Source organism: Erpetoichthys calabaricus, chromosome 3, assembly GCF_900747795.2.
Source record: "Erpetoichthys calabaricus chromosome 3, fErpCal1.3, whole genome shotgun sequence".
Lineage (NCBI taxonomy): Eukaryota > Metazoa > Chordata > Cladistia > Polypteriformes > Polypteridae > Erpetoichthys > Erpetoichthys calabaricus.
Genome location: NC_041396.2, coordinates 265,922,893 through 265,928,892, shown reverse-complemented (window position 1 = coordinate 265,928,892; position 6,000 = coordinate 265,922,893). Strand labels below are relative to the sequence as shown.

General features: G+C 33.8%; 1 protein-coding gene across 2 annotated transcripts in view; it reads left to right on the top strand.

Annotated features, from left to right (window-relative positions):
• Positions 1-1,215: 1,215 nt before the first annotated feature.
• The window catches only part of LOC114648889 (NXPE family member 3-like), a 168,132-nt gene continuing 163,347 nt past the window's right edge, over positions 1,216-6,000 (top strand). The window contains exon 1 of one of the 2 annotated variants that reach the window (XM_028798194.2): positions 1,216-1,357. The gene's annotated coding sequence lies outside the window, so the exon portion shown is untranslated. The remainder of the gene's footprint in view (positions 1,358-6,000) is intronic. The other variant, XM_028798191.2, reaches the window with a different exon arrangement.

Here is a 6,000-nt window from a genome sequence, read left to right as displayed (position 1 = left end):
TCACAGAGATCTGTTGGAGCCTATCCCAGCTAGCATAGGGCGCAAGACAAGAACAAGCCCTGGACAGGACAACAGTCCACTACAGGGTAAACACACACACACACACACACACATGCACACACACACACATATACACACTTACACCCCAACTATACACTAGGCTCAATTTAGGATCTCCAATTCACCTAACTTGCATATCTTTGGACATTGGGAGGAAACCAAAGCACCTGATGGAAATCCACGAAGACACGGGGAGAACATGCAAACTCCACACAGGGAGGACCCAGAGTGTGAACCCTGATCTCCTTACTTAGCTATGCAGTATTCATCGATTTAACATATTGATGCAAGGGAAAGTAGTAGAAAACTCAAACTTTTTGCTCAGAACATACTGTATTTTATTGGGAAGTCCTTGATAATGCCAAAGCTAAAAGCCAGCAGTGGCTTAGATAAATGTACCACCAGTACTTTCAAAATAGGAGGCCCATGGAGCAGCACATAAAAGGAAGTTCAGGCCCCCTGCTATTAAAATTATGTGGAATTACCTGATGCCTCTGCAATATATGATTCTGGAATCAGCAAACAGTATGCATGTTAAGGGCTTAGCTTATGCCATTGTTAACCATCAACCCCTTAGAGGTGAATCTCATATTTTCCCTAACAGTTTTTAAAAATTATAATTAAAGGTTCATTTAAATGTATTACATTCTATTACCATTTTAAAGTTCTGAGTAGGATCCGGGAGTTTCTGCAGACCAGTCTTCTATAAAAACCATAATCAACGATGTACACAGCTTGATTTTTTTTGTGGTTTGACATATTGGTTCCAGCCCATATAGCAACCACCTTCTTCCAAAAGACTTTTCCTGCTGAAATGATGTCAGTTTAAAGTAAGGAATCAGCACAATAGCCGTTTAAAAAGAAATGATAATTTTAAGATGTTAAATAAGTGAAGTCAATGGCTTATAAATGTGATTGATAGCCTTCTTTCAAAAAAATTAAGTGAAATTTGTTTCAGAATGCAATTAAGAAGTTGAATTTGGAGCTTTATTGCATGGTTTTACTTACATGAAGATAATTTTTCAAATATTTGACAAAGTTTAGCTTTCAGTTTTATCTTCGTCCTCTAGGAGGTGGAGCTTATTAAACAGAAGTAAATGTGAAAATTAAGATAAGTTCACTCCAACTGACTTAGCAACTATTTGTTCAGTCCTTGACCTCTGTGACATTTGGATTAGGAGCAGGTTTCACTATCAGAGCTTTTATAGTTAAAAAAAAATTTTTTTTAAAAATGGATATTTTTACCCAGAAGAGGAGGTTTGGACATTAATTACATTGTTGATCACTCAGATTACTGGTAAGCTGACAATTTCATACTCACATCTTTATTGAAAAAAACAAGCTAGATAGTGTCCCAGTTGTGTGTGGATAAAAGGAAGCTTGGAAATGCTGCTGCTTAGCACAGATAGGGGAGAAAAAAAGTCTAAGGAAAGAGTGCAGATGCATGATACAAGCTGTAAGAGCGCCACATGCAACCGCTTGTCTCTTCTCACGTTATATATACAACAACAACTGCAATGGCATGGAGCTCAGTGCTGTTGCCATACTACTTCAGAGTCCTGTATTAAACTGTTGACATTGGCACGGTCTGTGACAAGTTGAAAGACTCCCTCTGCGTCTTTGTGGATTTCGACCAAAATCACAAAAATGTATGTGTTAGTTTAGTTAGTGACTTTAAATTGATCCTGCATGAGTGTGAGTGTGTGGCTCTGCGTTGTCATGGACTGGCATCCAGTCCAGGCTTGGTTCCTGCCTTGTGATAATTGCTGCAGATATCTGACCACTGGTGATTCTGAACATGGAATAAAGTGTGTTTTTATAATAAGAGAGTGTATATGTAGCATATGTGTACTATTGCTGTTCATATATGAATAAATGGGAAAGAACTAGGTGAAAAAATGGTATGGAGTCTCCCATACTTTACCTTACATTTGAGAAAACTGCATAATTGCATTAATTTTGACATTTGAAGATTTAGTGTTTAAAATATTGTATTAATAAGAAATGTTTCATTGTTACATTTAAAGATGTTTTATTTCCATACTTATTTTTACATAAATGAAGAAAATGAAGTTACATATTTAAATTGTTAAGTACATTCACAAACCTTCTTAATGAAATTCAGAGTCGTAGTGGCTACTTGTGTTGGCTGCAAGATGGGAAACTGAATTTTTTTTTTAATTTAGAAAAAAGTGCAAAGTTTGTTCCAAATTTATTTATTTATTTATTTATTTTTTTTTTTAAATATTTTTATTTTATTAATTTTCATTGTAATCATTCCATACAAACAGATCAATTTATAACCCAACAAATTTGAAGACAAATCAAACCCCACCCCTGAGAAGGCGAGCTTAGCTAAAGGAAAATTGCTTTAAGCTTTTTAATAAGGCAACATTAGACAAAAGAAGGGGAGAAGTAAATATCTATATAAATAAGAGATGGAGAAGGGAGTTAAATGCAATAATAGTTAATTCTCTTATTCTAAAATAATATTGATTAAATCCTGCCAAGTTTTGAAAAAATTTTGTACAGATCCTCTAACAAAGTTTGTTCCAAATTTAAACTAGACAATTTTATGCACTGAAAAAAATCATTCTTTGGTCTAGCTTATTTTACTCATATAAATGAGTTTATTTTACATACAAATGGTAAAATTTAGAAATTACTTATATTTGCTAGTTTACCCAACAAAATACAAGGCCTTTCAACTTTACATTACTTATTACATTGCCTCTACTGAGTTTTTTGTTTAAATCCAATTATACATAGTTGGGCGGGCTTTTACTTTTGCGCATGCACAGTGCGCAGTGATCATCATACGGGTATGCTCACTGAAGAGCTTCTGATTTGTGCAAATTAATCACCTGATTTATATTCATAGAACTGGCGGGTCTTTAAGCCATTTTTCTTTACATTTCTTGGAATTGGAAAGATATTAATTATTTATATTTTGTATCAGTTTTTTATGTGCGCAGTTTTGTTAAGACGTTAATAACTTACATTCCATATAAGCTACGATAATGTGAACAGCTTGTTAAGATGTTTATGTACTGCGGTTTAATCGCAGGCATATAGCTAAGTATTTTTGTTGTTAATTTGTCTACAACTCTCCAAAGAACTCACTGACTTATAGCGTGAAAGTGTGTGATTATAGTATTTATTACAAGTAACTTTTATTCTCCTCGTAATCAAAATCTGTTGAATGTCCTTTTTTTCCTCCGTTCCAAGCGCCATTTTTCGAGCACTTGTTTCGCGATAATCAAAGTTTGCACAATTTGCAACTGGATTTATAAATTACATAGAGCAATTAATTATCTGAAGACATGGAGATGTACAGTTGCTCGTGTAAGTTTAAAAAAATCTTTAACACTGATCTTACATTCGGCGTACTTTTTAAAATACTTGAGTATACAGTATTGCAAGTTTCAATATAAAGGTACTTCCTGGGTAAAAACAAAGTTTCAGAACAGGTAACTTGTGATGCTACAAAAACGTCATTGCAAGGGAGAAAATGGGGAAACATAAAGAAGACTACAAGGCATGTCGTTTTTGCGTTATTAAGTTGTTGAATTGATATTGTATGTATTATATTTTTCTGATTCATGGCACATAAAATGGTTATTTATAAGAGGTATTCATTATTTTCTATCAAAATTTTTAATATATTCTCTTAGTATACTATTTCGTATGGATTGCAGGTGGCAGCCAGTATTAATAGATAATTTGTATACTAGCTTATAAAGCAGATATATCTCTTAGAGTTATGTAATTATGTTATTATGGTAAAGATAAATTATTTGGAAATCACAAGTAAAATTAATTTTGTCATTTGTTTACTATTTTTACACAAACACATTATACATTCATGCAACATGTTTTGTGTGTTTAAATTTATGACAGGTGATCACCAGAAAATATATATTTATAGCTGCACTTGATACTACTCCATGTCTAAAATTGCATATTTATTTTTAATAATTAATGCTGCATTATTTGCAATTCTTGTAGGTGTGAAATGAGGTGGTATTGTAATTGCTGCAGATCTGCTTAAGCACTATTGACTTCTTCACAGCAATTTTGTACATGGTCAGATTTGTGCAGTAGCAGAAGCAAAGCACCCACGTTTAAAGGAGCCAGGCTCTTAGTCTGCTTATTATGGTTGGCACACCAGCTTAAAATATAAAATGGACAATTACAGGACAACATTAAGGTCCCTTGGATGCCCTGAGCTGAATTCATTAAAGAAGCAGTTGCAGGAAAAGTCTTCAGCAAGAAATATTAAAAAACCCAAGAAGGCTGAAGCGAATTGTCTTCCACCTTATCCAGCTGGGGAAATAAAACAAAGTCTTGAAAAAGAAAGAGAGGAGTTTTCGAGTGAGGTGAGGAAGAAAGATAATCACAGTGTTATCACCCAAAAAATGGCGAAAACATTTTCTCTCCGAAGGATTGAAGATTTCAAAGCAAGATGGCCAGCTCTTTTCAATGCCACTCAGGTACTGAAAAAATGTAAGTAATTTATCTTCTAAATTATATTGCATTGTTATAGTTTCTTTTTTTCTGTGTAATATGGTGTAGTTTTAGAGCTTTTAAAAAAACACCAGTTTGTTATCATTTCAGAATTGTTTGTAATTAGTTCCACTTTATGGTTTGTGTTCTATATGTGCAGATCAGCAAAGAATTCCAAAGAATCCCAACAATCCATCTGGTTGCAAAGTTTACATCTTCCCTGGATAAATTCACACCAAGGCTGATAAGCATTTTCCGTAATAAGGGAGGTGCCAAAAGAAATCCAGATGATGCTAGATATCTTATGGGGTAAGAAGCATAAGTAAATTCTTGCAGAGATATTTATTAAATGACCTGGTTTGGTTGCTTTTTCACAATGCCTCTTAATACTGTTTTAAACAGGAAAATACTCTCCACAAGTGAAGAGAGCTTGTTCTCTGCTGTTTGATAAAGTACCTTGGTGAAAATGTGGAGGATCTTCTCAGAGTGTATGTGGTAAGTGGATCAGTTTTATTTTTTTTCCTCTTCTGTTTGCGGAGATACAGCCAGTTTCTCAATTTTGCATTGACTGAGTGGAGTTAAAAAAAAAAAAAGCTCTAATCTATACAATGACAACTCTAAGAAACTAATAAATAAAATATATACTACTATAATATGTTAGTAACACTATATTCTTTCACTCAGTAGTTTATATTACTTTAATTTTTCTTTGCTTTGACAGTATATTGCACTGTTGCATGTCAAAAATAACACATATGGATGCTGATGCATAAAACATTGAAAACCAAATAAATGACCAAGTCAAGTTTAGAAAAGGCTTGAAAGAAAAGCAATTGATTTCATTTGTTGGATGATGCCCTCTACACTGGATGTCATCCATCCTGATTATAAAACATTAGTAATCTGAAATTTTTTCACGAACACTTTGATATTGTTTGGTACTATCCAGAATTAGTTTCTATTAAATTGTGTCACGATTTGCTTTGCTTTTTTTGCTTTAAAACCTGAGATTAAAATTCTTCTCAGCCAGCTCTACCAGTATAGGACAAGGAACAGTTAAAGTGTTTATTTTTTGGTGGAGTATTTATTTGAAATATAGATGTATTTGTTATTGATATTAATTATGGCATTTTATTTTCTTTAGGATGTTGAAGCTGATAGTATTCAGTCTGACTGGAGTCAGTATGCTCTCAAACTAATTGTGGCAAAGCATGAAGGAGCTCCTGATGCAGAACCAGCAGATGTTGGTGTGATTGTTGAGTAAACTGAATCTGTAAATAATTTTGGTGAATTTGCAACAGCATGTGCCATGTTACTATGTGTTATATATTCACTGAATCTAAGTTACCCTAAAGAGCTCAGATATTGCCAGTTAGTCATTTCCCAACCCGCTATATCCTAACTCCAAGGTCACGGGGGTCTGCTGCAGCCAAT